Source organism: Rhipicephalus sanguineus, unplaced genomic scaffold, assembly GCF_013339695.2.
Source record: "Rhipicephalus sanguineus isolate Rsan-2018 unplaced genomic scaffold, BIME_Rsan_1.4 Seq7812, whole genome shotgun sequence".
In the NCBI taxonomy this organism is placed as follows: domain Eukaryota; kingdom Metazoa; phylum Arthropoda; class Arachnida; order Ixodida; family Ixodidae; genus Rhipicephalus; species Rhipicephalus sanguineus.
The window spans coordinates 12036-33238 of NW_023615977.1; the positions used below are offsets into that span (position 1 = coordinate 12036).

General features: G+C 44.4%; 1 pseudogene; it reads left to right on the plus strand.

Moving 5' to 3' along the window:
• Positions 1–196: 196 nt before the first annotated feature.
• LOC119378323 (PAN2-PAN3 deadenylation complex subunit pan3-like) lies at positions 197–20523 on the plus strand (annotated as a pseudogene).
• The last annotated feature ends 680 nt before the right edge of the window (positions 20524–21203 follow it).

Here is a 21203-nt window from a genome sequence, read left to right on the forward strand (position 1 = left end):
CGAGTAATCTGCACCAACGCACTGTTTGTACGTAGGCATTGTAAGCGCCTGAAATATCGCCTCTCAAATACAGTTGCCATCGCCGCAGCCGCAAGCTGCGGCGGCGGCTGCGGGGCGACGGTGGCGTCACAGCGTAGCGGGACAGGGAACCTCTGCAGTTTCGGTCTGTTTCGGTGCTGGTTTCGGGGTCACAACGTCACGAAGTCGCTTGACGTACCGAGATGCGCGCGCATCGCGCACTAGTGCATTTGTGTATGTTGTGCTTTCCGTAGCCGCAACGAGCCGATGTGCTGCAAAAACGCACTGATGGACCAAACGAGAGTTGAAATGAAATCCTGAAACTAGCCGTGGCTTTCTAGGGAACATGAACGGTTCTCTTGTAGGACCGAAGAAAACCGCAATATGTCGCTACTTCGCTACCGGGGGAACTTGTTTCTACGGTTCCGAGTGTCAATTCCTGCACGGACCGTCTACCACTCCTTGCTTGAACACTGACCTAGGAATACGTGATTCACCACTGTCACTCATGGTGCGGACACCCGAAGGTGAGAACATCCGTTGGTGCGGCGCCGTACGTGTGCGTCGTATCGACGGCTGGCAGACTGCGTGACCGAGTCAAACCCGTGTTGCGCAAGCTTCCCCACACTGCACCACTACCACCGCTGGTCGTGAACAGCTGCACGTTACGACAACAGACCGTCGCCGCACTCGGGATCATGACCGTCGTAATTTCGCGAAAAATTGCGTAGTAACGACACATTTGGCTCTAGGCATTTATGCTGCCTGTTCCGAGCTCGCAATGTCAAGTAAGTTCAGATATACGCTTTTGAAAGTCTTGCGGTCTGTCTAGGCTAAACAACCATTGTTTGTTTTTGTGCCAGCCGTAAGCTTCAGTTGTCTTTGTTTACAGCGGGTTATGTTTTCGTGTGTCTTGAACACGTTAAAGACTGTCACGTGTGGTCAGTAACTTGTACAACATAATCAAAAGCACGTGAAACATCAGCTGGCCGCGGTCGTTTGGCGTATGGTGCGATTGGCACAGGATTTGAGGGCTCGGCGCGTGGGGGGGTGGTGGGATTAAAACGCATTTAATCGAAGAAAACGTTGCGGCTTGTAACGCGAGAAACTGACGTTTTCGAAGGCGCATTATCTGTTGCTGATTGCAACGACGTATTTAGATGGGGCCGATCGCTGTCAGAGTTAGTGGACGGAAGGCCTTGAAGCGTGCACCTTTCCTCCTCTCGTATTAAATAAAAGAGTCGCTCGGACGGTGTGATCGAGTCTCCCTTCGCTACTGCGTTGAAAATGTCGCTGCGTGTCCACAAATTAAAAGCTTAAAACGTAGAATCAGTCTCGGTGTGGCCTGAACCGGATTGAGTGTGTTAAACGGTGCGAAATTTCAGGTACCACAAGTCCCGCCTTGGACCCTGTTTTCCAAGCTTTTTCACCACCATCGAACCTCCCAGCTGAGTCCAAACTCAAAACATACATGAATGTGAGTCTGTTGTTTTGAAGATGCAGCAAAAACTTGTCTCGTACTCGTAAGGAATTTTAAATCGTGTTCGCTGTGGCAGGTTGATGGCACTGCGGTGGTGACCTTGAGCAAAAGCCACATTTTTTTTTCCCTCGATAACTGAGACCCAAGATCCGTTCAGCATGACATTTCAGAGCAGTATTCCTGCAATGAGAGTTAGCATGCCTTTTTTTTTTTTCTATTTTTCCTCAGGAATTCACCTGTAATAATAAATTTGGATGTTTTTACTACGATTGCATGAGTGATGGTAGTGCTTAATTACACGATGCTGAAGTTATTTCTTAGTCTAGCAACTGCTATTGTTGTTGAATAAACATGGGTAAGTTGTGTGTCATTTCTGAAAGCTTTTCGATTTTCAGGTATCCGCACGCACAATTTCACCGTCCTCACTGGACAAATCGAAAATGTTTTCATCTTCAAACAGCATCTCACCCAATGAAATTACAAGTGCCCTATCATCATTGGCTCTGGACTCTGCGAGAAAGGTGACTCGGGTTTTTGTTACCCAGAATAGGGTTTCCTAGCTTTTTGTACCGAACTCTGCAAATTGTAGTTTCAGCCTGTTGCAGGGACCATGACTGAGCTTGACCGCTCGCTGTGGTAGCTTAGCAGCTACAGTGTTGTGCTGCTATGCACAAGGGTGTGGGTTTGATTCCCAGCTGCGCGCCAACATTTCGGTGGGGGTGAACATTAAAGGGACACTAAAGAGAAAGACGATTTTTCTCGTATTAGTAAAGGACTTTCAGGATACCAAAATCGCCATGCTTGCCGCGAGAAGACACACAAAAAGAAAATGCTGGTAGCGACGCCACGTTGAAGTTCTCGCACTAATCGCCTTGACGTCACAGATTTTGACGGTGTCTACTATGGCCTACGTAGTTCCTTGCCTGTAAATATGAATTACATTGTCCTCTGAGGGGGCCAGAGACTTAACATAGCAAGCTTCAGGATATCTTGTTGAACAGATGTTGCCAAAATTTCAAAACACACTGAAATCCGTGGCTTGACATGCAGAGATTTCGACATGAAATTTAAAAATGAAACTTTGACCTTGATTTTCTCATCTATTAGTAGGCGTATGATGGTGAAATTAATGTTAGTAGAGTTTTAAGAGTATAATTTATCAGTCTAAACTGATTTGTTGTTTCACTTTAGTGTCCCTTTAAGGTACTACAGGTGTTAGAAATTAACTTGGAGTCCCAATTACTCCACGCCTCATAACCATATCATTGTTTTGTAACTTTAAAACACCAGAATTCAATGTGTTTTTTTTTTAATTATTGAGCTGGAACATCAACCGCTTGCCAGTCGAAGCTGTTAATCGGGGCCATGAGTGCTCTGATGAGGCTGGTACAGTGATTTGCGTAAGTGCAAACCATCGATTGAAGTTATGCACAACTTTGTTGCAATGCTGAGGTCTTCTGGACTTACCATTTCTACTATTTTCCCTCTGGCAGGCTCCGAACCCTGGTGCTGCTGAGTTTGTACCAATGAACAGCATGTTAGGCCCCGGCCAATTAACACACAGCACCAGCACACCCTCATTCTCACAGTTTTCTGGAAGTCTAAACTTGACCCCTGGCACCAGCCCATACAGCCGGTTAGCACCTGGTAAGTAGTGTAACCACCAGCAGTGCTGGTTTATCTGGTTTGTCTTTTAAATGAATTCTGTCTCGTGTTCTTTTTAAATTGTAGAGATTGATGGTGCCACATGCTCTGCACAGACATAAATGGATGATGTTTAGCAAGAGTGTGGGATAAAAAATTTGGTGCTAAAGTTAGTCTCAACACTGACATTCCGATTCTTAACAAGGGAAAGTTTGCTCATGCATAACAATATGTTTGGTCAAAACATGGTGTCTGTGACACGCTTTCAGATATACAGCTTCTTGCACGCAGTCAATTGATGAAATCGTCTCTGCAACATGTGCTTGGGGTTGATTTTCATTCAAAAGTGTCCATTTGTGGCTGTTTATGACTTTAATTTACTAGGGTTATTTGCTACCAACTTGGTCACATAGGCTCTGCAAGTTGCCGCCTATCTGAATGAGTGTTAAAAAGGAAAAGCTGCCAGAACACTAAAAAATACTTTGAAATCCATGATGTTCTATCAACATACCTGTGTGGCAGCTTTGACACTGAAATAAAGGGAAAATTTTTTTTTATCTACTAGTGTGCTAAAATTTCCTCTCAAACTAGTGTTAATAAAGTCCCCAAAAAAATTGTGTTGCAGAGTTTGACTAACCTATTGTTGCCCTTAAATGTCCTTTTAGCTAACACCTATAAAATTTTTTTTTTAAATGTTGGTCTCAAGCATTTTTTTCCTACTTGTTTTGACAGGCCGGGCCTTGTTTATTACGCCTTGAACTGAACATGCCACACCCTACAACTTCAAGTTACAATGGGGAGGCATGGTGTGACTATTGCACACCTCTGCTAACTGTAAGGGTAACAGCAGAAATCTCGGAATATTGAATACCTAGGTTTGTTGATGCAACGGAGCAAAAGAAACTGCACAATCATAATGAAGATACTCAAATATAGCAGCTCAGTGTTATCCTTCTGTACCCTCATTGTGATTGTGTGCAGGTTTCTTTCACTATGCACAGACCTCTAAGCACATTTTCTCTCAATACAAAAATTAAAAAAAAAGAAGCTAAATTCAGCAGTTTATCTGCGTGATTATGCACATACCTGGGTGCATTTGCTTAAACACTCTTTCAAACATTTTTGATTTCTACAAAGAAAATTTTTTTCTTTCGCACTTTTATATTTGAGCTTAATCTTTCTCCATGGATGTTATAATATAAATGGTTTTTCTGTGGATGGCTTTTTTCTTTATGTATTTATTCATGGCTATCATTTTGGTAAGCATGCATTATTTCACAGAGCTACAAAAGTATGTTATGCCTAAGAACTTACTCCTGTTTGAGTAATAATTATACGTGCACAAAGCTTAGCCATTGTGCATCCCACTGATAACAGCAGTAAGCAGTAGTACACAATTTTTTACCCTTCCTTAACATTTTGTATCTTACCCTGTTTATTCATTCATCCATTTATTTTTGTGTGTATGTGTTTAAGAAAACTGTTGGAGCAATGTCATCTGTCAGTGTGCAGCTCTCCAGTGAAAGCTTCTTGTGTTGCTTCTTGTGTATTCCTGCCACTTTCGATGAAGTTTTAGAAGCTGTATTATCTTCATAGTTCGACAAAATTAAAGTGTGAACATTCTGGCCTTTGATACAGACACGCCATCTGGCCTCTCTCTGGGTAAAATGGAAAGTCCTGGCTTGTCTCCTGATGGCTCTCCTCTTGTGAGCCGCCGCAGCCAGTCACCAATGTCAGTCGGAGGCTACTTGAATGCACAGCGGGAATCTTTTCCTCCAACAACAGTTTATCAGGTTGGTTGCATGTTTATATTTCATTTAGTTCTATTGCCTTTGTCTCTGTCAGCCCCATTTGGGCAATTGCAATTGTGGAAAGAAATGCATGCATAATTTGGAAAATCATGTGTTGTCAATAGAAAGAGGAGCAAAAGTACTACAGTTGAAATGTGATTTAACGAAGTGATCACCTTGCTCAAATTTTGTTAAATTGGGAAGTTCGCAAAATCTAGAAAGTAGATTCTGGGTCCTTCGCAATCTAAGTTTGTAACGTAGCGACACCCAAAAGCTACTGCGGCATTGTATTTGCCGCTAACCCACACGTGTGAAAAGCCCGATAGGGTGGCCTGGATGTGGAGCCTTCCATATCTGGGCAATGCAGTCCAAGTAGATGAGCATGTAAAACTGTGACAGGCTGCTGATATGCAAAGATTGTACAACTTTGTGTTGGAAAGTGTAAAATTTTTTTTATTGAGTGCATTTCATATTTAAAGTAACTTCGTTTTCCTCACACTTCATTTGGACCTGTGAAGTACCTGCACTGTATTAAGCCAAGCAAACAGATGAGGGTCGCTAAGCCCAAGCTCTTGCTGCAGGAATTCTTGGGCGGCACCACCTACTTTTACCAGCACGAAGAAGCCGGAAACACGACGGAGGAAGGCCAGGCTGTCCTACTTCCTGAGTACCAGATGTATCCTGGCAACCCAGCACACATAGAGTTCATGAAGCCCAAAGCCAATGCACCCTCCTTCTTTCTTCCAGATGAGCTCAGAATGGTATGCCAGGTCTGCTAGTTACAGTATGTTCTCGCTGCTAGATTTCAAGGTACAGTATAACCTCGTTACAACGGATCTGTTTACAACAGACATTCGGATATTACATACCATTTTGCGGCGTTATGCCGAACTCCGTATTTGTTCCATTGATTGAGCTTCGTTTACAACGGATTCTGGTACAACGGACATTCGGATATAATTGACAAAAATGTCAGGCCAGCAAGGTAATCAGGACTCCCTTAGAGCGGACTTTTCTACCACGGACATACCAAATCCAATAACTTCGGACTTCAAACATCGCTTAGCATACTTTCGGGGAGGGAACAGCGCGCCGCGGATATCGACGTACAGATTTAAGAGCGAAGGCCGCCGATCTCCGGTCTGTCAATAATCAGCTATATGCCTAGCTGTAGGAACAAAAAATTGGCGCGCAGTGTGCTTGGTGTTGCGTTTTGAGACGCTGACGCGCGAAATTGCTAGCCGCTGCCACCGCTTCTCTGAGCGGTCGCTGCACGGCGAGCTTGGCCTGGGGGTTCGCTGCCGATGTGCAAAATGCCCATCCGTGGTTCTGAGGAGCCAGCGGACGATGCGATTTATTGCTTGCGATGAAGGACATTGCGGTTTCTTCGCTCTCGCATGTTTGATAGCGCGATGTTCTTGCCCGCATTGTTTGGATTTGTCCCGTACATCGGCATCGTGAGCGGAGTTAGGCCTAGCCACGACATCGAGTAGAAAGCTCGGTTGTGATGTGTGTGGCTGCGGCGCCTGATGTTTCAAAGTACATCATGCTCGATTGTGAGTACAAAGAGTTGTCCCGCGGTGGTCTTCGTCATAAGCTCCGAAGTGCTGAAAGAAGAATCTCTAACAGCAGGGCCAACGAGTCAACGCTATTAGTCACATGTCTGCGATGTTCACGACGAGTGTGCCGCGCTATCGTAATCTGATGATTGAGCTTCCGCTGCAGCTGCCAAACTAAAACGTTCTAAATTATCGTTGACCCGTGAACACAGAACGAGTGAGAACGCGTCACTAAGTAGCGCAATTTTCGACAGCCACGACCTCGCAACGCACAAGCAGCAGACGATGATCCCGAAGCGAGCATCATGGCAGAACCAGCCAATTGGAGGCCTTGAATTGAACTTCAAACATGTGCGTTTTGTACGCTTGTTACTGAATGGAGGAGCTAGCTGAACCGGAGAACTTGAACACTGAGAAATGCTCTTAACGACAAGCCCAAAATGGTGGCGCCCGGTTGCGCCATTGTCGAGCTATAATTTTTTAAAAAACACTTTTTTTTTTTGCTATTTCCGCAATTTTTGCCAAGTCGGCAGATGCAAGAAAGAAAATTGTATAGCACTTCTACATAGTTTTCAGTGAAGATGTTTTGGAATCAGATAGAAAATCGGCTACAGAAACTGAAAATGCGATTTTCCTAAAATCTCATTTTTTTTCTTTTTTTTTTTGGTCCCCCGTTAAAAATTAGACCATGTTTGTGACTCGTACTTCTCTCCGGTTATAACAGACCCATTCAGTGTTTACATAAAAGTCTGTTGTAACAGTACCTGGATTTTACGTACTCCCTTAACAGACCAAAATCCTCTTCACTGTGAAGGTCTGTTGTAATGAGGTTATACTGTTGTATGTGCCAATTCAGCTTAGGCAATTGCATTGTCACGAATGACGAGAACCAACCATGAAATGTGTTTATAGAACAACAGAATCACGTGAAGGTAAAAGATACGGTCAAAACATGGCAACCCACAACGCTTTGTTTGCATCTTCATCTTTGTTTATGCAAACAAAAGCAGTTTTTGCCATACAAAACATGAAACGAGTGAATGAACTACTATACTAGTCTTTTAGGTTTCATATCTGTATGCTGCAGCCTGTTTTCTCCCTAATCCTGTGGACACTCAAAAGTGTAGTGACAAACAGCTGCAATTTCTCTGATGGTTCTCGATATGCAAACCTGTTGAGACAGTACAATTTTAGCTGTGAGCTTTGATAATAATATTTTGAAAGAGTATGATGTTTTAGAAAATCTTCTTTATGCAGAAGCTCTTCTGAAGCTCTTCTTTATGCAGCCTCTCGTTATTCTCGTTCTTGTTAATTCTAAGCCTTTAAGTTGCTCTTTCTAGCAGCGTTAATTTCCTCATGCCAGCAATTGCTGTTTCCTTCTGCAACGTTATTTTATACGTTTTTTTATGCCTTGTTGCAGGACATCTTGCATCGTCAGAGTTTAAGCCTTGCTCAAAGAAACCCAGAAGTAAACACTGGTGCGTAGGCATTTTCTCCTCGCTATTCTTTCTTAGTGCTTTTCTCTTCTCTCGCTTGAGCAATGTTACCCTCTGTGATGGCTTTCTGGCACTGAGGTCACATGTTTGATTCCTTGCTTCGGTGATCAAATTCCAGTAGAGGTGGAATGGGAATTGCTTGTGGTCTGACATTTAGGTGCACTTTAAACAATCTTAGGTGGTAAAAATTAACCAGGAGCCATTTACTAGTACGTCTACCACAGTCTGTATGTTGCTTTGTAGCAATAAAGGGATTCTGCAATGCCTTCCCAAGTTATAATTGAATTAATGACCTAACCATTGGCTTGGTAGCCTCACAAATCTCCTGCCACAAGAATTTTTTGTACCTGTCAAGTATAAGAGGAGCTGTCGCTCAACACGAGCGTACTTTCTCTCTCCTTTTATTCCCATGAAAGCACTTGGGTATTAGGCTAGGGGACAATACTACACGGGAAGTATGTGGCCTGCAATACCGTATGTCAGCACACTGTTCGTGAAATCAGCCAATACCTGTTGTGCCTGCTTGCTCCTACTTTCTTCGTAATTTGCTGAGGAGAAAGCAAATTATTTTTAACTGTTTTTCACACAAAGTTCCATGTTACGTGCAGTGCAGTAATATTTGGCTCGTGTATACAGGAGGCTTGTCTACAGATTGACGATCTTTTCTGTCTATGTTGAAAAAGCGTTGGGCCTCTTTAAAGGGGCCCTGCAACAGTTTTCCAAGTAATCATCGAATGAACTTACTATTGGAGTTTACTGCTTCACCAATCAATTGCCGCAGAAGTTTTTCTGTTCCGTCCAGTGCAAGCGGATTTACACGGATTTGTTGCACGCTTTAAGTGCTTTTGCTCTCCTTTCGTCCCAATGAGCACACTGAAATCTACATTAGGGGGGGGAGGGTGGAGGGTAGTGGAGGGGGGGAGAGGGGGATGAGGAGGAGGATGTCAAAGGCGCAAGAAGCTATGTCAGTGTAATGACCTTGAACACTTTCTCTTTTTTTTTTCTTTGGGCGCATCGACTCACGTTCGGTTTTATCACGAGTGAGTTAGTGTATCTACTGTGTGTACAGAGCACGGCCCCTGCACGTGGCGGCACCCCTTGATGGCCACAGTAACTACGCTGCTCAAGAAAGCTCAAATCAGTCAATGGTGGTGACCTTCCCCCTGTTGACATAGTCGGGCCCGTCGATGACATAATTTGCCGAGGGAAGAGCCACCGACTTTTAACCATCTTTGAAATGCAGTTGTGAATTCCCTGCCGCGTGCAGTGCTATAATGTTTGACTCGCATGTTCGGAGGAGCCGCGACCATTGATCAGCAGTGTTTTCTGATCATGTTCAAAAAGCATTGCAGGGCCGCTTTAAACCTAACAATTTAAACACTCTTACAGTTCAAGACCAGTAATGCAAGTTTTGCTAATGTATTTCTAGTGCTTCGCTTCATAACCACAGCTTCTGATGTGTAATTTGAGTTATTGGCCAGGCTACAAGCACATGCCATAAAGAGTTGGCTTTAGTCGATTCGTATTCCTTGCTTTTGTGTAAGTGAGACATTTCTCATAGTGAATGCAAGTGCCAGTTTAAAGTTTTTCAAGCTGTAGTGTTCAGTTTTTGCTAGCAACATTCCTGAGTACTGCCTTAGGTACCGTTAATTTGTAGCTCTACCTGCTTCAGAGGAGCTGGTCTAAAGACAGAAAACTAGGGGTGTGCGAATATTCGAAATTTCGAATATTTTTCGAATAGTGTTTGCTATTCGATTCGATTCGCACTGGAATTTTACTATTCGAACTTCCCCAAAACAAATACAGTCAACGTCCGATTGAAAGTGACCCCTTCAGATTTTCAATATGCTTCACCTCATTACACTCTCGTATTGCGGCAAAGCTGCTTTTCAAGCTCCGTTACTGTCGAACTTGGCCAAGAGACAGTCAACGTCCGATTGGAAGTGGTCCCTAGATTTTCAGTATGCTTCGCCTCATGACAACCCGATATTGCGGCAAAGCTGCCTTTCAAGCTCCGTTACTGTAGAGAGAACGTCCGATTAGAAGTGGTTCCTAGATTTTCAATATGCTTCACCTCATGACAACCCGGTATTGCGACAAAGCTGCCTTTCAAACTCCGTTACTGTAGAGATAGTCAACGTCCGATTGGAAGTGGTTCCTAGATTTTCAATATGCTTCACCTCATCACACCCCGGTATTGCGGCAAAGATGCCTTTCAAGCTCCGTTGCGGTCGGAAATGTATTAACTCAAGAAAACGCTGGTTCCAACATGGAGATGAAAGATGTGGCAGAGGTGGGGGCTCAATTAATGCTGTTTTGGACCTGAAATTTGCGCAGGAAGTCCGAAAAATAGGAAGCCGAAGCTTTTTAGCATCCAAAATTTCAGATGTTCTTATATATCGACGTCTACGAGGCAGATTTGGAATTCCGGAGTTGAAGGGAGCACACCCTTGTCCACCACATCAGTTGGGCTTCCACAGAAGTTGAAAGAGGAGGAGAAGCTGAGGAAATGGCATCTTTGCCTACCACATGTAAAGTGTTGTCGGCAGCGCTTTGGTTTAACCAAGTCATGTACATAAATAGAATTCAGTCTCTACATTGCCTCATTCTTGATAAGACAAATCCTCTCTAACTTTTTTTTCTGCAATTTCGCTTCGAAGTATTCGAAATATATTCTAGAAATATTCGACAAATATTCGAAAAATATTCGATTCGATTCGCACTCACACTTCAATATTCGAATTCGCTTCGCACCCAAAATTTTGCTATTCGCACAGCTCTACAGAAAACCTGTGTGTTACCTCCCGGATGAGCCAACTCAGTATGATGGATAAGAACAGGACAAATTTGAATGGATTGAAATGAAAGGAAAACGAATGGAATGCAGTCTATGTCATGCTGGAGTTTTCTCGAATCGGTGACGCTCTTTATCACAATTGTGCATGTCAAAGATCAAGTGGTTCCACTAGCATTGTACAGCTGTCTTAACCGATGGTCTGTTTTCACAACGGCACTCTCTGCATCTTGCAGACCTGCCAGCAGAAGTGGACAACTATCATAACATTTGCCCGCTGGAACCAAGTTCCTCGAACGGGCCGCCCAAGTCCAGCACTTTTGGATATGTGACGTCCGTCTACAAGGCAACGAACATCAAGACTGGCTGCTGCTACTGCTTGAGGAGGGTGCATGGTGGGTTTGTCGTCCATTCTAAATTATCCATATACACATTTGAAATAATTTGCCTAAATTTGAATAGTTGCTTAGCACGTAGTCAGACTTTCTTACAACGGAGTTCTAAAATATATACCGTATTTGCACGAATATAACGCGAGTTTTTTTCCAAAAATTTGCAAGTTAGATAGGCGCCTCGCGTTATATTCGGGTTCGTGACAAAAATAACACTAATATAGCGCGAAATTTTTTCGAGCTTTTTTTTTTTTCTTTAAAAATCTTCGTCCCTGTAGCGTGCGCCGCACGTTCCAGGGACTTGGCGGGTTCGTCGCACCATATAGCACATTTATTCCTACTTGCGCCTCCGGTGACCGCGCGCGGGAAGGCACCGTGTCGCCGACGCCTGCCTGGCGTCTCGGAACACCGCCGCTCAGTACGGAAACCTCGTGCGTATCGCAGTCGACGCACGCGCCACTACGGTATGCTGCGGCGATCGCATTGTGCCGTTAGCGCTGCTAGCGCTATGGGAGCCACAGTGGCAACACGTGGATAACAATCATTTCGGAATAACTTCGCCTCCTTACGCCTCGCGCTCGCTCATCGCTGTGTTCGGAACGCACTTTCTTCCGCATTGCCTGCCATAATGAACAAGCGGACTCAATATACTGCCGCGTTTAAAAAACAGGCGATCCTGCTGGCCGAAGAGAGGGGAAATTCGAGTGCGGCGCGGCATCTCGGAGTGACGGAGTCAACCGTTCGAGGTTGGAGGAAGTGCCGTGACCGCATCTTCCAAGCTGCACCGACTCGCAAGGCGTTCCGTGGGCCCAAGACCGGCCGTTTCCCGAAAATTGAAGAGGACCTAGCAGAATTCGTGCGCCAACGTCGCGGCCATTTTCTGCCTGTCAATGCCAAACTCGTGCAGATCAAGGCAAGGGAGCTTGCACGTGAGGCCGGCGTGCCCCGTGACACCTTTAAGGCCAGTCGCTCGTGGGTGCAGAAGTTCATGCGTCGTGCGGGATTCTCGCTTCGCCGAAGGACTTCGATTTGCCAGAAGCTTCCGGCGGAGTACGAAGAAAAGCTAATTGAGTTTCAGCGGTATGTAATTAAGATGAGGAGGGAGAAGCAGTACCCCGTAGGCCAGATCGGAAACGCGGATGAGACGCCAATCTTTTTGGACATTCCGGCTGGCTACGTGATCGACGAACTCGGCACCAAGGAGGTACGCGTCCGCACAACGGGCAACGAGAAGACTCGGGTGACGGTGATGCTGGCGTGCACGGCGGACGGCCGCAAGCTGCCGCCTTTTCTCATATTTAAAAGAAAGACTCTCCCAAAGAACGAGACATTCCCGCCCCGGATGTACGTCAGGTGCAACGAGAAGGGCTGGATGGACAGTACCATGATGAAAGAGTGGATCCGTGTTGTGTGGGGAAGACGTCCGGGTGCGCTCCTCAACACTCCAGCTATGCTTGCGCTAGACGCATTTAGAGGCCACTTGACCGATGAGGTCAAAGAAGCGCTCCGCAAGTCTAACACCGACCTTGTTGTCATTCCCGGAGGAATGACTTCGCAGCTCCAGCCACTGGATGTCTGCATAAACAAGCCCTTCAAGGATCTCGTACGACGGGAATACGAGCAGTTACTGGAGGCTAGCAATCGCCAACTGACTCCATCGGGTCGCATGAAGCGAGCGTCAGTGAGCGAGGTCGCTCGATGGATTCATAATGCTTGGGAAGCCCTGCCGTCGGCAATAGTGTCACGGGCATTCCTGAAGTGCTGCCTCTCGAACAGCCTGGACGGCACGGACGACGACGCGGTTTTTGCCGACAGCGACAAAGACTCGAGCAGCGAGGAAGAGTAATCAGGCGAGCTAGTGGTTCTAGCATTTCCGACGGATGTAAATGTAAATAAAGCCCTGCGCGCGACCACTTTTTGACTGCTGTTTACAGTTGCATCACTTCGCGTTATAATCGTAATAAACTTTTTTTTTTTTCGTCCAGGCCGATAGTACCCCCCTCGCGTTATATTCGCGGTCGCGTTATTTACGTGCAAATACGGTAAGTGAAATCCCGTTATTGCAAACCTCAGATTAACGAATATTTCGAAAATCCCCTTCCAAATGTCCATTGGTTCAATGTAAAAATATTTCACTACTACGAATTTCAGAACAACGAATGTTTCAGAATAACGTATCAAATTTTATCACCCTGGTACCTTGAAAGCACTTCAAAATAACGAATTTCTAGCGTAAAAAATTACGTGCGGCGGTCTAAATGCCCACTTCCATATGTGACACTATCATCATCATCAGAACTCCTGCTCATTTCTCCAAGCGTTGCCCTATGCTAAACGCGCTAGCCTGGCTAGCCCTATCGCCATCGCCTGTACCTTGTTTTGCATGCTCGTTGAGCCAGGTTGAGCCTAACCTCACCGCCTAGTTACATCGACCAGCAACGTTGCACGATTGTCGGACGGCTCTTTCTCGTTTAAAGGTTAGAGTGATTCGTTTCTGCGTTCGCGATGAGCTCCGGAAGCAGCGCAAAAAAGAAATGGAGGCAGTTTTCTTTGAAGAAAAAGTGGACATTATTTCTGAAGTGGACGCCGGTAAAAAACAATCCACATTGCGAACAAGATGGGGGTTGCACCATCAACTGTTGCAACCATCCTGAAGGACCGACAAAAGATCCTCGAGCTGCACCGAGGGTCCCAACTCGCACCGTCAAGAAAACGGCTCCGACTTCGGAACTTTCAAGACGTGGATGCTGCAGTGCTGATTTGGTTTCTAAGTCGTTATACAAAACATACCGTATTTATTCGAATATAGGTCGACCTTTTTTTCCCAAAAATGTTGCCCATAATCAGCTATCGACCTATATTCGTGACCAAAGAATCTCGACCTATATTCGCGATCAAAGCGACCAAAAGCACCGCACCTATGCCGTTCAACTGCCGCGCCTGCTGTTCTTCAAGCAGTTCCTGCTACATACGCACATTATATACCATAAAATCTGTATAAAAACCGTGCACGTTCGTTTTTTCCGACTAAGTAACTAAGAAAAAAAAGTTATTTGTGCAGTAGCTGCACACCGCCTTTTCAAAGCCCCCGCGAAATGCAAGCCGCTCCGCCATGTTTGCGCTGGAACCCGTGATTTCCCTAGGTAGGCCGTGAAGTCCCTAGCCCCCTAGCCGTGCTGCCTGCCGACGCGCAGCGCACTGGCACTGGCCTAAGGCCTCACTCTTGTTTGTTGTTTGATCTGACGTGACGGTTCGCACGTTCGCATTTGCAAATGCGCGGTTGCGACGGTGTCACGTCGGTAGAGCTACACAGCTGACTTCAAGCGTCAAGTGATACTTTTTGCCGAGAATTCCAGCAGTTGTGCCGCTCAGCGTGAGTTCGACGTAAAAGTTGATTAGGGGTTGGCGGAAGCAGCGGGACCGACTGTTCGCGTGCAATGGATGGCGTCGTGCTTTTCGCGGCCCAGCAACTGGCAGGCATGACGCTCTTGAAAAAGAACTGAGGCTCCGGGCGTCAAGGAGGCCCTGCAGAAGGCCAACAGACCTGGTCGTCATACCGCTAGTATGACGTCCCGGCTACATTAAGGACCGGGTGGCGAAGAGTTACAAAGAGTGGCTTGAAGGAGGATGCTGCAATGACACCGACCGGGACGCCGCGAGAAGGGCTTCCCTCAATGACGTTGCGACGTGGGTGAAGGCACGCGCGGGAAAGACTTGCCAGCGGAAATTATCGTGACTGGCTTTAAAAAGTGCTGCATTTCCCACGCAATCGATGGCAGCGAAGTCGACGTCATTTGGTATGCCGAGGATGCTCTGCGAAGAATCCGACAACCCTTCCTTGCACATCTGACGAACATGACACTCCCGGCAGCGACTAGGGCGCTAAGTTAATTGCAAATAAAGGTGTGCTATGTTTCAATTTTCCTGTTTCTAAAAAAAAAACATGGGTCGACCTATTTTCGAATAATTTTTTTTATCTCTCGTAGAATGCTATAAGTAGGGTCGACCTATATTCGTGCCCGACCTATTTTCGAATAAATACGGTATCCCCTTTTGTTTTTTTTAGCAAACTTATAGCTACCTCAATAAGTAGCTGATGCTGTGTTGCAGTTGTGAGCACTGTCTTTTTTGTAACCTTGGATTGTAGATGCCAGATAAACTGTCAGTTTATCTTTGCGACATTGTCAGAAATGAGAAGAAACTTACAAACATAGTACCGCCAATTATATTACTTGTCGAGGAATGAGATGGCCTGAATTTTGGTACTATAAAAAAGAAATCGCCTGCTAGGTCTGGCATATTCTTTTTCTTCTGGTGACAAAACATTGAGGTTTAAGTCCCTGGTTAATGTTTAGAATTAACCTGAGGGTTGAATTCTTTTGCAAAATGCACTCCTAAGATATGTATTTTTTATTGCTGAATTAAATTCTTCAGAATTGTTCTATTAAGAAACAAATTGTCTGAAAAATTTTTGCGTGACCCTAAAGTGATAAAAAACATTTTTGTTGTTACATACACATGGTCTATTTGTGAGTAACATCAAGCAAAAAAAACATACCGTATAAACGCGTGTAAGGGCTGCACCTGTGTAAGGGCCGCACCCATTTTTTTTGAAGTGCATATTCTAAAAAAAAAAAAAAAAGATCCGCGTAAGGGCCGCACCCACACTTTTCCTCAACCAATACGCATTCAAAATGCCGCGCGCGCGTAAGCTTCTAGGCATAGTCAATAGATGGCGCAAGGAAACGCAACCATCATCATCGTCACCAGAGTATATATATATCTATAATATATATATATCTATATATATATATATATATATATATATATATATATATATATATATATAGATATATATATATATATATATATATATATATTGGATTTTATTCGTGTTAAGATGTTTGTGAAGTGAGCTAAAAATTTTACTTTTTTATTAGTATTCATAGACCCGCCAATGAAAGGTTAAAGCAGGATTTTATCTTTAGCTTCTCGCATCTCTATACAAACGCGCTATCGGCGCTATCCATATCGGCATTAGCATCAACAAACTTTGGCATGGCGTTCGCGTTGTTCGGTTTTGTGCAGTTCAGCGTTCAGCTAGAGTTCACTGTAGTTCTGCCAGCCATTTGCTGTAGTTTTCTGCACTGTTCGATGACCTTCGTGCTAGCTTGTTTTCTACACGGCGTTCCCGTTTTTGGCAAGATGGCAAGTACCCGAATAGCTACACTGCTGGCTATAAGTTGAAGGTGATCGAGTATGCTCTCGAGCATGGAAAACGTGCCGCCGGCAGAAAATTCGACGTTGACGAGAAGTGTGTTCGACGTTGGTGTGCCTCAAAAAGAAGCCTTGCGAAACACAAAACAGCACTATCGCGCTTTCCGAGGAGAGCAGTGCAAGTTTCCCGATTTGGAAGAAGACTTGCTCCGCTATGTGACTGAAGTGCGGAATGATGGTCTTGCACTCACAACGGACATGCTGCGTGTGAAGGGACTAGCCTTGGCGAACTGTACTTGGGTGGATCCTATCTGCGTGGAGTTCGCTGTCGACGGACATTGTGTCCCGAAGTTTTAAAGTCGCCGGGATATCTAACAGCTTGGATGGCACGGAAGATGACTGCTTGTGGGGTGGGTGACGGCGCTTCACAGAACACCATCTCATCTCGGACTCCAAGTCTGAGGACTCGCCGAGAGTGACGACGATTGAGCACGTATGTCGCAAGAAATGTCGTATACTGCAATAAACGCTCTTCGTTCGCTAACTGGTGCGTTTTACTTAAAAAAAAAAAAGTCGCGTGTATGGGCCGCACCCTGAAAATTGGCCCTCATTTCTTTAAAAAAAAGTGTGGCCCTTACACGTTTTATACGGTATACAGTTTTATAAATAAAAAAATTATGCATTCTTTTAAACATAGCTCACAGTCATACAAAAATAGGCACAGCAGAGTACTTTTCTGGTAAAAAAATGTTCCTGCTCTAACACTAAAAATTTTTCAGCTTGTGATAGTCGAGAGTCGCTCCTTCGTCATCATCCGATTCTGAACTATTAAGTAAATCGTCGTCTGATGAACCGACATCCAATAAATCAGATTCTGATTCGGCACTTGGGGAATAGTCCACATCGGAAGAATTGCTGCTTGACTCACTGGCAGCAGAGCAACTGCGCGTGCGCTTCCATAGTGTGAGCGAAACTGCGTGAGTAAGTGCACGGAAGAAAAACTGTATGGTTGTGCGCCCATCCGGAAGCAAAACGAGTGAAAAAGCTATAATAATCCTTCGTCTTATCGCCGATGAGACGGAGTTAGTAGGCTTGTGCGAATATTCGAGCACTTCGAATATTTGAACGAATATTACAGTATTCGAGTTTGCTTCGATTCAAATTTAAGTAGGGGTGTGCGAATATTCGAATTTCGAATATTTTTTTTAATAGTGTTTGCTATTCGATTCGATTAGCACTGGAATTTTACTACCGAACTATTCGAACTTCCCAAAAACAAATACAGTCAATGTTCGATTGAAAGAATTCTTCAGATTTTCAATCTGCTTCACCTATTACACTCTCGTATTGCGGCAAAGCTGCCTTTCAAGCTCCGTTATGGTCGAACTTTGCCAAGACACAGTCAACATCCGATTGGAAGTGGTCCCTAGATTTTTAATATGCTTCACCTCATCGCACCCGGTATTGTGACAAAGCTGCCTTTCAAGCTCTGCTACGGTCGCAAATGTACTAACTCGAGGAAACGCTGCTTCCAACATGGAGATGAAAGATGTGGCAGAGGTGGGGGCTCAGTTAATGCTGTTTTGAACCTGAAATTTGGGCAGGAAGTCCGAAAAATCGGAAGCTGAAGCTTTTTAGCATCCAAAATTTCAGATGTTCTTATATATCGACTCTACAAGGCAGATTTGGAACTCCAGACTTGAAGGGAGCACGCCCTTGTCCACCACATCAGTTGGGCTTCCACAGAAGTTGAAAGAAGAGGAGAGGCTGAGGAAATGGCATCTTTGCCTGTCACATGTAAAGTGTTGCCGGCAACACTTTGGCTGCACTAAATCATGTACATAAATACAATTCAGCCTCTACATTGCCTCATTCTTGATAAGACAACTATGAAACACCACCCTGCCAGTGCTTCATCAACCTAGCGGAAAGAAACATTTCATGTTGCTATCTCATAAGAATATGCTTAGGATCCTCTCTAACTTTTTTTTCTGCAATTTCGCTTCGAAGTCATCCTTTACTTACTCGCGCAAAACACACAGGGACTAGAAGAGACTTACAAGAACAGGTGCGATCTAACAACTCTTGTTGTTAGATTTTGTTAGATCGCGCCTGTCCTCGTAAGTCTCTTCTAGTCCCTGTGTGTTTGCGCGAGTAAGTGAAGGATGAATATATTCCGACTAGGCCGAATTGCAGTTTGCTTCGCTTCGAAGTATTAAAAAATATTCGATTCGATTCGCACTCACACCTTCAATATTCGAATTCGCTTCGCACCCAAAATTTTGCTATTCGCACAGCTCTAATTTTAAGTTATTGAAATTTCGAAGTATTCGAAATGAACAGAAAAGTACATTAGTTCGCATATAACCCCCGTAAAGGTGGTTTCACTGCAGTGGAGGGATGCTCTACCGTGAATACCCTTGCCAGGGAGAACCCTCACTGCCGCGAAGCCTCACTTCAAGGTTAAATGAACATATTACCCTCACATCGATTCATCATTTTTTAAGTTTACAAGCTCGTTATACTGGCTTACATGCTTCAAGTATAGCAAATTTTAAACGTAACATATTTTACAGGTTTTACTAGCATTCTACTGAAAGCCAAATCCTACTACTATTAAAAGTTGCTTCCACTTCCCTTTGAACCAGAAGGAAGGACAGTTGCACGTGCCTTGTTTCAATTTAAAAAAAATATTGTGCAGGTTAGTTGGGTCATGACAAATATGCTTTCTTTCTTTATAATATGTGATATATACTATTCGAATTCGATTTTAAATTACTCTACCAAATCACTATTCGCTTGGAACCTAAAATTTACTATTCGCACAAGCCTAGGAGGTAGTTTTTCCAAGTCCCCAAAACGGGAAATGCAACCACGACGGCATCGTTTGTGTAATTTAGTGCCGCATGGAAACAGATATAATTGCACCTCGGGGAGCAATAAACGAGAGAGTAACAAGTGATCACCCTTTGAGAGAATAAACCAGACAGCCATCAGTTTTGCAGGTGCGAGAAGCGACAACCACCCGAAGGACGATACCGAAAGCGGCTGTACCACGTGCGCATGCTCAGATGCGCAAGGAAAGCTGGCGCGCCACTTTGGAAAGAAAAAAAAAACGGAGAGACATTGGTGCATGAAAAAATTTTATGTATTCCCGAAGTGTGGCTGGCAGCACATGCCAAGCAAAAGAAATGATTGAAAAAGGCGTGCGAAACCAGCTGCAATGCGCATGCGGCGCGCTCAGATGCACAAGCGAAAGCCGGCGCGCCGCTGTGGAAAAAAAAAAAAAAAGAAGACAACAGAGAAACATCGGCGCATGAAAAAATTGCACGTATTCCCGAAGTGTGACAGCACATACCAAGCAAGAGAAATGATTGAAAAAGGTGTGTGTTTTAAACATACAGGCAATGACGTACATGTACGGCGTAAACGCTTTGGTGCCCGTTGGGTGATGCCGTACATGTACGGTGTAACCCACAAGGGGTTAAATACGGGTCATTCAGAAAGAAAGAGCAGAAAGCCATAGATTGAGTTGCCCAGTTACACTTGTGAGTTCACGAGGGTAGAGTGCAAGAAAGTATTGCGTGCTGAGTTTTAAGAGGAAGCTAAAAAAGCGTGGGGTCAGAATTAGTCTAGAAGCCCTCTACTATGGCTTCTCTTTGGCTGGAGGAGTTGCTGGGGAATATTACGCCCCACCAGCCAAGCATTCGTTTATGGTTGTTACAAGTGCCATTCGAGAACAGCTGCTGTACAGTTGCGCACCCAATATGAGTTGCAACGTGCTGCCGATTGTCAAAGCAGCGCCAACACTGCATGGTGGTGCCGACATAGAAAACAATCAGTGACATAAACACTGTTTCGGCTACTGTTATTTCCAAAACCAATTTCACGTTTGCCAGTGTTACAGTATATGCTTGGCCCCTTGAACCGTGGCCACTGTGTTGCGGCTCATATTGAGCATCACTGTACATTGTTTCCCTCTTTGCTTTCCCACCTCACTGTATTTTTTCCAACTTAGGCTTCCGTCTTAGCAACACCAAGTGCATGGCAGTGGTTGACCTCTGGAAAAGTTGCAGCACTCCAACCTTGTGCACTTGCGGAGGTGTTCACCACTAAGGCATTCGGAGACCACTGTAAGTCTAGACTATTTTAAGGATGTGTTTCCATTCCACTACATTGGGCTTTTTATCCTTGCCATTTTGTATATTTAAGGGACACTAAAGTGAAACAATGAATCTGTTTAAATCGATAAACTGTACTTTGAGAACTCTAATATTGTTAATTTCACCATTATAGGTTTATTGTTTTGGGATGTGAAACCCCAATTATTATTATCATAGGTTTATTGATAAAAAAGAAAATAAACGACAGTTTAATTTTTAAATTTCGTGTCAAAATCTACGTGCTTGATGTCACTGACTTCAAAGTGTATTTTTCGTATTTTGGAAACACTGGCTCAGCAAAATTTCCTGAAACTTTTATGTTAAGTCTATGGCCCCTTCAGAGAGCAATGTACTTTCTTTTTAACCGATTAGGAACTATGTAGGACGTAGAGGGCGCCGTCAAAATCTATGACGTCACGGCGTTTGGTGCGGGAACGTCAGTAGGGCGTCGCAAGCCTCATTTTCTTTTTGCGAGTTTTGCTGCTTACCACGCTTCTTATTGCGGCAAGTGTGGTGATTTGGGAACTGTGAACGAGAAAAATTTGCTAATAAGAAAAATCGCTTTTCTCTTTAGTGTCCCTTTAACAACTTAACAAACAGTGCTATGGTAGATGCATATGCATGAAATAGTTGAGTTGGTGCATTTGTCG